Below are 8,872 nucleotides of genomic sequence, written 5' to 3'. Positions count from 1 at the left end.
TGCCCGCAGCCGCTGCAGCATTGCTGGGCATCTCTCCTTGACCTCTCCATGTTTTTACAAATATGTTTAAGACTTCAAGTATGTAAGGGATAAGTATCTGCTGCGCTTCCCTTTATGTGTTTAGCTTTTGCATTTTCCACTTTAGACACTGAAAGGCATCAGGAAAGGTTTTCAGTTTCTCTCTCCTGCTGGCTCAGGTTTGTGGTGGCCCAAAGCCCTGATTCAATAAAGCATTCAGTCACCTGCTGAACTTTAACCACATCCTGAATCTCAACTTTATTCAGGAAAGCTCTTAAGCATGAGATAAAGTCCCAAGAGTTTTCAATGGTTTGGTAAATCTCAAGTGAGGGGTGGGCTGCTCCTCTGTCCTGCCAAAACACTCAGCGAAGGCAGGACTGGGGCCAGTGTCTCTCTGCGAGCATGTTTTTCGTGGTGCTGGGCCAGGATGCAGTTCCCAAGGGCACTGCGATGGCTGATGCCTTGCAGTGAAAGAGCAAAGAGTCTGCCCCTCCATCCATCCATCCTTCCATCCATCCATCCATCCATTCATCCATCCCTCCGTCCTGGGCCATTCTGTGCTGAGTCCTGCCCCATACAGGCTTGAACCCCACATTTGCATGGGGCAAGCAGAAGGGCCATTCCTTGAAACATGGCAGCAGGTAGGGAAGAAGAGGTGACGATGGCACTGATCGTTTTAACTCAGAGCAGCCAAAGAGCGCTTGGGTCACCCACAAACACCCAGCTCCATCTGGAGCATCTCCCAGCAAAGATGGTGCAAACACCTGGACGGACACAGCAACTCTGGTGGGTGCTGCTCCGCTTCCACCGCCTCACAATTTAGGTGATCACAAGAGGAGAAAGGGTTAAAGAGAGAGTAATTAATATAAGACGACTGTTCATTACTGTAAGACGTCTGTGTATCATTAAATTTCATTTGAGCTTTAATTAGACAATTTTTTTTTCATATAAAAGTCTTTGTTGTGTCAATTAGTTGATTGACTATCATCTGGTTTCTGGGTTAGTGAAACTTGATCCGTTGTGAATGAATTTGTTTATCAGGGAAAAGGGACCGGGGAATGGAAAAAAAATTCAATTAAATGTCAATGTGTGGAGTGACAAGCAGCATTCGATAGGGCTTTTAGTTTAATTGCTTGTATTTCATTAAGAGATGTATTTATCAAGAGAATTCTTCATTTTCAAAAGATCTTGGATGTCTTCATGTTTGCTTCTGGCTTTTTAGGTACTCTTGCACTATTCAAAAACCATAGAGAACTCTTTTTTTAATTAGAAAAAATGCTTTATTGGGACATGTCCCAAGACTGTTACATCATTGACATGCGGTGACAGCCTTCTCATGACATCCACATGCAAATTGGAGGGGACAGGGTGTACCCCTCTGTCATTTGAAAGGCTATCACCAAAGATCTGATGCTCCCTCTGCTGTTCCACGGTCTGTGACCACGTTGAAAATAGCGTGTTAAACCTGAAAGTTAGCGCGAGGAGGCAATCATCCAGCTCCCAGCCCTGGGAACATTTTGGAAGGTCTGTTTTAAATCTTTTAAAGGCTGTAAATCCCTTTGGGAGGAATGGTTTTCATTTCTGTTTCATTTGGATTCCAGCTCATCACTTGTGGTTGACAAATAAAAAGGAAATCGCCGTTGGTAGGGGGCTGGCAGGCGCCCTCCATGCACAGCGTGTTTGGCCCGAGCCGGTGCCGTTCTATAGAACCATCGCCTGGAGTCTATATGGTCACGTGGAGTAACGTGCTGAGAGCCCCAAAGTTTATTTTGATAACTTTCTGTTTATTTCTAATCCAGCCTAAAACCTGTGAGTAGATAAGCGCGCAGCTGCGTTTGTTTGAGATGGCAACAGGAATGCAACAAAGCTTCCACACTGCTAAACGAAGGGTTATTTTCCTATGCGTTCAGGGAAACGGCAGGAGCAGGGAAGCAGCAGGAGCAGGGAACCCCTGCGCTCAGGGCACGGGGCTGGGGCTCACCCGCAGCACGCCTCCGCCGCGGGATGTGGATGCGATGGCACTTGTCCCATCAGCGCAGGACCTCCAGCAGCACTGCTCCAAGGGCGAGGCATCAGAGCCCAGCTTTACTCTTGCAGAGCACCGGGGACAGGATGCATCAGGCAGCAGCTTTTGTGGAAAGGAATATCTTCTGGCCTGCATGTAGGAAAATACCCGGCCAAGGGATCCGTCTGGTGGGGATGGAGGAGAAGCGGAGCAAAGGAGCCCCTGTGACACCAAGTCCTGCCCCCCCGCTCCTGCAGGAGACCCTGCTGTGCATCGCTTTGGTAAGGGGGTCAGGCTCCACCTCCAAGCTGGTTTAACTGCTTGCCCCTGGGAGGTTGTCTGTGCAGATACTGAGGCTGGGGAGTGGGGAGTCCCTCTCCGGGGATGTGCTCAGTGCCCAGCAGGACTCCTGGCAGGGCCCCGGGAGGGTCTGTATGGTAAGTAGCTCTAATTAGCACTAGTGACACCCAGCACGTGGGTGATCAAGTTCCTTTCTGAAACACATCGGTAGAGTTCAGCGTTTTCTGCCGTGTCTGTATTTTGTGTCCCCATTTGCCAGAAAGTACAGCCAGGACAAGGTCTGTTCTCAAACTCATTATTTCTCTCATTCTGTGATGAGAATTCACTTTCAAAGAGCTCAGATAAGACGTTGGGAGGCAACTCATGAAGCAACTGGCAATTATATCCTCCCTGAACATTTTGTCTGCAATGCTACACCAGCATTACGACAACGACCAGGAAGCCGGGACTTTTACATGAGCAAAACAGAACGGCACAGCATGGAGAAACACTGCAGGTTGTTCTCTCTGGGGACAAGCTATCACTTTACAAATGTACTTGGAGAGACCGGAGGTCTGGGCAGAACAGAGCTGACATGGGTGAAGAGTCTGTATTTTACCCAACCTACTGAAGAAGAAAAAATAAAAACCAGACCAGCCTTTCAAGAAGGCTTGTAGCAGCAGCAGCAGCAGCAACAGCAGGAGAAAGGAGAAGGAGAAGGAGAAGGAGAAGGAGAAGGAGAAGGAGAAGGAGAAGGAGGAGAAGGAGAAGAAAAAAAATAGGAGGAAGATGAAACTACAGGGTGAGGCAATACGGTGTGATGTTTGGGAATAATTATGAAGCATCCTGCTCTTCTAACACTGGATGAGAACTCTAGAAGACCAACATGAGTGTGCTGTGAACATCATATGCTTGAATCACATATTCCTCCACTCCAGCTGGGGTGGGATTAGCAAACCTGGCTTCATTTTGAAGGCTGAAGGAGGCAGCTCAAGGTCTTTAGGTCTGGTTCTGCTCAGCGTCTCCTCCCCTGTGTGGTGGGATCCCCACCTGCCCATGAGTGGTGTTGGTCACACAGCCGTGTTGTGTGGCTGGGCACCTCAGGACAAACCCCAAGGGGTTTCTCTGATGACTTTTTGGAGCATGTGATCCTGCAGGGTTCTTCCCTGTGCCCATCAGGAGCTGGATGCTCAGAGTCGAAGACCACGGGTTTTGGTCCCTGGTGGACAGACAGTGGTCCTTTTAGATATGTGTGCCTTCATGGATGTCCAGAGGGGCTTGTTCTCGTTTGTTACTGCAAACTGCGTTTTCATAAAAAAAAGAACAAAGAGAAAGAAATCTTGTGAAAAATGTCCTAACTGAGAAACACATACACACCTACTTACACAGCTACTCACCTCCCCAAAGCAAGCCCTGCCTGGACGTGTCCATACCTTGTCCCTACGAAAGGTCCTGAATCTGGGCAGCTGTCTCTCCAGTGTCACTCCCAGGCTCCAGAACAGCCTCTTTCCTCTTTCTTTGGCAGCATTAGTCAAGCTTGTGGGTTTAATGCCAACATTTTTTAGCTATTACTTTTTCCTGAAAATGAAAAATATTTTGTTGGGAGACGAAAGCTTTTCCACTCATGCCTTCCCAGTGTCCCCAGTGAGCAGCTGGTTGTGTGCAGGAGATGGGGCATTGATATTCCCTGGCCTGGTGGAAAGCCCCACGGCCACTGGGCAAGCTGACACCCTCTGGCTTTGAACCAGGACCTCTGGCTCATTAGAGAGACTTCGTTATGCTGGGGAGCATCTGAACTTATTGGACCTTGTGGCAACTCCATCCGCCATGGCTCCTGTGACAATTCAGAGGTGTGGAAAGGTTCCTGGTAAACCATGCAGACCTGCCTCACCCCATCAGTGTTTTGGGTTTCCCCTGCCAGGGCAAGGAGGGACCATGTCCCACGAGTCACCTGCTAAGCATCCTCATCTGTCCTTTGCTCCACAGAAGCTCCTCCGCGGCAGTGCCCATTGAGCTGTGAGCCCGCGGTGGAGAGCACTGCTGGAGGTGCTGCGGGAAGGCGGCTCCGTGTGCCGAGCAGCTCCAGCCCCTCAGCTGATGAAAACACTTTGTTTTCATCTCTAAGTGGCTGGAGAAGTGTGTGCCTATCAGCAAATCTCCATCATCCCGACGGCAGTGTGTTTCCTCAGATAAGGGCGCTGTGTAATGGCAATTATGTTTGCGTTTGTTGTGAGAAAACTTAATACGCAGAGTGGCAGAAATGTTATTCATCCTCTGTTAATTATGAGCTACTTACTGTAAGGAATCATGCAAAAACAAAGACGTGTAATCAAATGAAATAAAGGGGAAGCAGCTTGCGCACTCGCCTTCATGCCGGTCAGAATTAGCTCTGCAATGCTCTGTCCCCAATTATCACTAATGATACTGCGTGGCCCCGTGTGTGACCTTGCCTCCAGCTCTGCGGCAGCACAACTCCCCAGGGAGATGGGTGCAGGGGTCTGAGTGTAGGCAGAGCTGGGGACTGCAATTTGGGGGTGCTTAATGCAGCAATAGTCCCATGGGACTGAGCTCATGTGAACTCTGCTTGTCCCACCACGAGCCCCAACATGGAGCTGCAGGAGAATCCCAGCAGAGCCCCAGCTCGATCAAAGAGCTTGGGCTGGTGCCTTTTTTGCATCACGGTGTTTTTCCGCTCCAGGCTGTGGGATGCACCAGGATGGGGTCGTGCTGGGAATGGCTGTAGGTGTGTGAGCACAGGAGCAGGGCTGGCTGTTCCTGCAGGTCCAGAGCCAAGCAGGAGGCAGAGGTAGCTGTGGTCCCACATGGTCTAGCGGTCAGGATTCCTGGTTTTCACCCAGGCAGCCCGGGTTCGACTCCCGGTGTGGGAAAACAGTTGGGTTTCATATTGTGCCTGTTTTTGGGCTCCCCAGGACAAGAAAGATGCTGACCTGTGGGAGCAGGTGCTGACGAGGTGGCCAGGGTTGGAGCACGGGATGGGTGAAGGAAGGGACAGAGACAGGTCTGGTTGCTCAGCCCAGAGAGAAGGCAAGGGGAAGATTTAATTGAAGACAAGATTTATTGGAGAAAAGGTTCTCACTGGAGAGAAGATGCCCAGAAGTTGGGGCCAGGCTCTTCCTGGAGGCACGCTGTGGGAGATACTCGGAACTTGACTGAAGAAGGTGCTGAGAAGCTTGCTCCAGCTGGACCTACTGGAGCATATAGGCTGGACTGGAGACCTTCAGAGCACACTTCTGACCCATAATGTTCATTCTTGGAAGATGTAAGGATGGTTTTAATTTCCCCAGGGGCAGGATAGTTGGTGGTTTCTCACCCTCGTTGAGCTGCCTGAGCTCTTTCCACTTCCCAGGTGACCCAGAGGATGGCTCCGTTGTGATGCTGGGTTACACTGAAAGTCAGTGACATGCAAAATCTGCCTCGGAAGGAGTGACAATTACCCAAAAATATTCATTTGACATGGCAAGGGTGAATAACCACTGAATAACTTTGCCTTTGGCACAGAAGCACGCCAGCTGAGTTTCTCAGATCATAGCAGGGACTCATCAGACCTAAAGCCCTGTGAGCATGTTCAAGCTTTAAAATGGACACAAGCTTCAAACAACATTGAGTTGTTTGAATAATGACTGAATTCTTGGTTACTTGGATCTTTCTAGGAATGACCAGGAAAAAAAAAAAAAAAAAAAAAAAGAAGTGAGATTCATCATCTCAGCCCTCAGCTGTGATTTTTTTGCTCAGCTCTGCTGCTGATACCAAGAGAGCAGATGCTTCCCTACTCTGCAGACACGCAGTGTGTGAAACAGTATTTTAACAGCTTTATCTGATATTTTATATCTCACTGTCAAACATAGCAATGATTCCACTTCTATTTGGGTAAGTAATCTGAAAAGAAGGCAGCAATAATCTCTCAGGAGAGCCAAGCACGGGACTAATTACTCCAGCTAGAGATTTGTAAAGACACATTTTCAGTGCTGGGATTTTATCATTCCACAGGGTAATTAAAACACAACCCTGTCAAAGGAACTTTTGCAATCTTAAATATTCTTTTTCCTCTATGAAGAATAACCCTTTCCAAGCTCAGCACTGGGATGACTTTATTTCCTGCCCACCAGCCAGCTCCATGCCATGCTTGGATGCGTGCTGGGCAGAGCAGCGGCTGTTTCTGTATCACCTCTGAACGTCAGGCACAGGGATGGAGGGATACTTGTGCACTGGGATAGACCCAGTAGGAAATTATGCAGCCACTGGAGACATTTAAAGAGACACTTCCATTGATGGGATTGTCAAGTGCTAGAAGTTGGTGTTGTGTATCAATGACCAAATGGAGGCAGAATTTCTGCTTGAAATTTGTTTCTTGCTGAAATCAGAGCAAGGAAACCTGCTCGTTGGGTCATGGCTCAGCCACTTCTTGAACAGGGGTCTACAGCCTGGGACATCCTTGGCTGCTGCAGGAAAGGGGTCGGTGTGTGCTGCTATGGACAGATGTTGACTTTAGGTCATTCCCCTTACCCCTGGGTGGGAAACAGCCCTCGTATGGGGTGAGCAAGGTGTTGCTGCTTTGGTTGCCTTCTCAAAGTTTATACAGCACCGTGCTTTCTGCACAAGGCTGGCTCGGTGCAACCAGCAGTGTCCACAACAGGAATATAAAGCCGAGTTCAAAAGGATGACTGATTGGCAGAGGGAATTTAGGCAGGGGTTTGCAGGTGTCGTGGAAGGACAAGTAACATTCAGGGCAAACTCTTTGGTTATCCACAGCAGCTCAGATCTCTAGTCATAGAGTCAAACTGCTTCATATCCACAGTCTCCTCCAAGGCTGATGCTGGGTTTCCAAAGGTGTCACTGAGACATTTACTCTTTTGGATAACTTAATAATTTGGATAACTTGGGTAATTTGAAAACCTGAGTGTGGGCATCGTCTGCAGGTCCCGTGATTCCTCTACAGCAGCGGCAGAGCTTGTGCACAGTATGGCCACGACACAGGATGGTCCGTGCAGATGAAAGTGTGAGAAGTGCATCTGCACTGCCTGCTCCATGGGATGCTGGGTCAACCTGAACCTCTGCCTCATGCCTGTCCCCCATGCAGCCCCTTTCTGCATCTTCCTGCTTCAACTCCCCAGTTTTTTATGATGGGCTTTATGTCTGTTCAAGGACTGGGAAGTTAAGAAGTTAATTCTTAGAGAAACAAAAAACTTTGGAGCTGACTTGAGTGTCCTGGAGTAGAAAAGGAAAACACTGGCTGTAGTCTGAGCACAAGGCACCGCACCTGCACCTCGTCTCTTCCTTCTCCTCTCTGTTAGTGCCTCTTGATGCATACGGGGACCGGGGATATGACAGGCCAGTGAGACTGATGTGACATGTGTAATGAGAAAGAAGTAGTACAAAACGCAATGTATCACAAAATTAGCATCACCCAACCGGCTGTTCCTTGGCATCCTGCCGCTTTCCGTCTTTATCTGGGCATCATTTAATTGCCTAATTGTTATACTTAATTTACTTCTTTTTAACTTGCCACGAGCATGTAGAAATGTAAATTTAGCATTAGAAGATCACTTGACAGAGGATTCTTTTTCAGAGAGGTTGACTTCTCATCTTGCAGCTTGCAAGTTTTGCCCCAGGATGTGATGATTTTAGGCTCCAGCTGTGCCAGTTCCAGCCAGACCCTGGCAGATGGCAGTTCAATCCGCGTGGCAAGGCTGGTTGCTGCAGAGCGGGTCCGGTGTAAGCTCTCTGTTTCCCTCCCACCAGCAGCATGCTTTGCCCAGGTCCTCTCTCCCCCCTGCACGGATAATTTCTCAGCCTGAGGCTTGTTGCAGATCCAACCATGGGGAAACCCGAGCATCAGGGAGCTGCTGGGGCTGTAGAGGGGGACTGCAGGGCGTGAGTTTGTTTAATCGTTAGAAACTGCAAAAAAAAGGTCCTCGAGGAACATGCCAATCTCTTGAGCTGAGTTCAGCTCTCATGAAATATCGATCTCTGACCACAGAAACACGCTTCACTGTCAGCCCTGGGGAGGGCAGGTCAGCGCTCCTTGTGTCCCAGCAGTCTCCAGCTTTCCAGTAAGATGTTAGGACTGGTTTAAGTGAAGGGACTTCACATTCCTGTGGGCAACTCAGAGCCTGTGGAGGAACAGGAGGAAATGGAATTGAGAATTTCCCATTTACTCCATCCCAGTCAGGCCATGGAGCCTTAGTGCAAATGGCATTAATCTATGCAGCCATTTACTGTTGTGGGTTTTTTTTTTTCCCTCTCCAAATCAGTATTTAGAAACTTTCTTATATTTCTGTGAAGACAATTCCTTATCCCCCTCTTTATCTGCCAGGGAGTGCTCTGATCAACAGGAACTCTATGCTAGGAATGGCCTAATTAAGCAAAATTAGCATTTTATTATATAATACTACCATTTAATCCTATGTTCATGCAGCCCACTTTATCTATACTCCCTGCCCATGCCTTCCTGTAAGTCTCTCATGCTCTGCCAGCTCCACTCTGTTTTTATCTATGAGGAATTGAGCTGGTACCTGTGACAGGTGCAGAGTGTGTTAAATCTTTTGATCA

At 48.5% G+C, this 8,872-nt stretch overlaps 1 non-coding gene across 1 annotated transcript; it reads left to right on the top strand.

Moving 5' to 3' along the window:
- The first annotated feature begins 5,118 nt into the window (after window positions 1-5,118).
- On the top strand, window positions 5,119-5,190 carry TRNAE-UUC. The gene has a single exon. It is a non-coding gene; the product is annotated as a tRNA-Glu (tRNA).
- The last annotated feature ends 3,682 nt before the right edge of the window (window positions 5,191-8,872 follow it).

This window comes from Pterocles gutturalis, unplaced genomic scaffold, assembly GCF_000699245.1.
Source record: "Pterocles gutturalis isolate BGI_N339 unplaced genomic scaffold, ASM69924v1 scaffold11021, whole genome shotgun sequence".
NCBI classification, from domain to species: domain Eukaryota; kingdom Metazoa; phylum Chordata; class Aves; order Pterocliformes; family Pteroclidae; genus Pterocles; species Pterocles gutturalis.
Note: the sequence above shows the minus strand (reverse complement) of the source record. Positions and strands in the feature narration are given on the sequence as shown.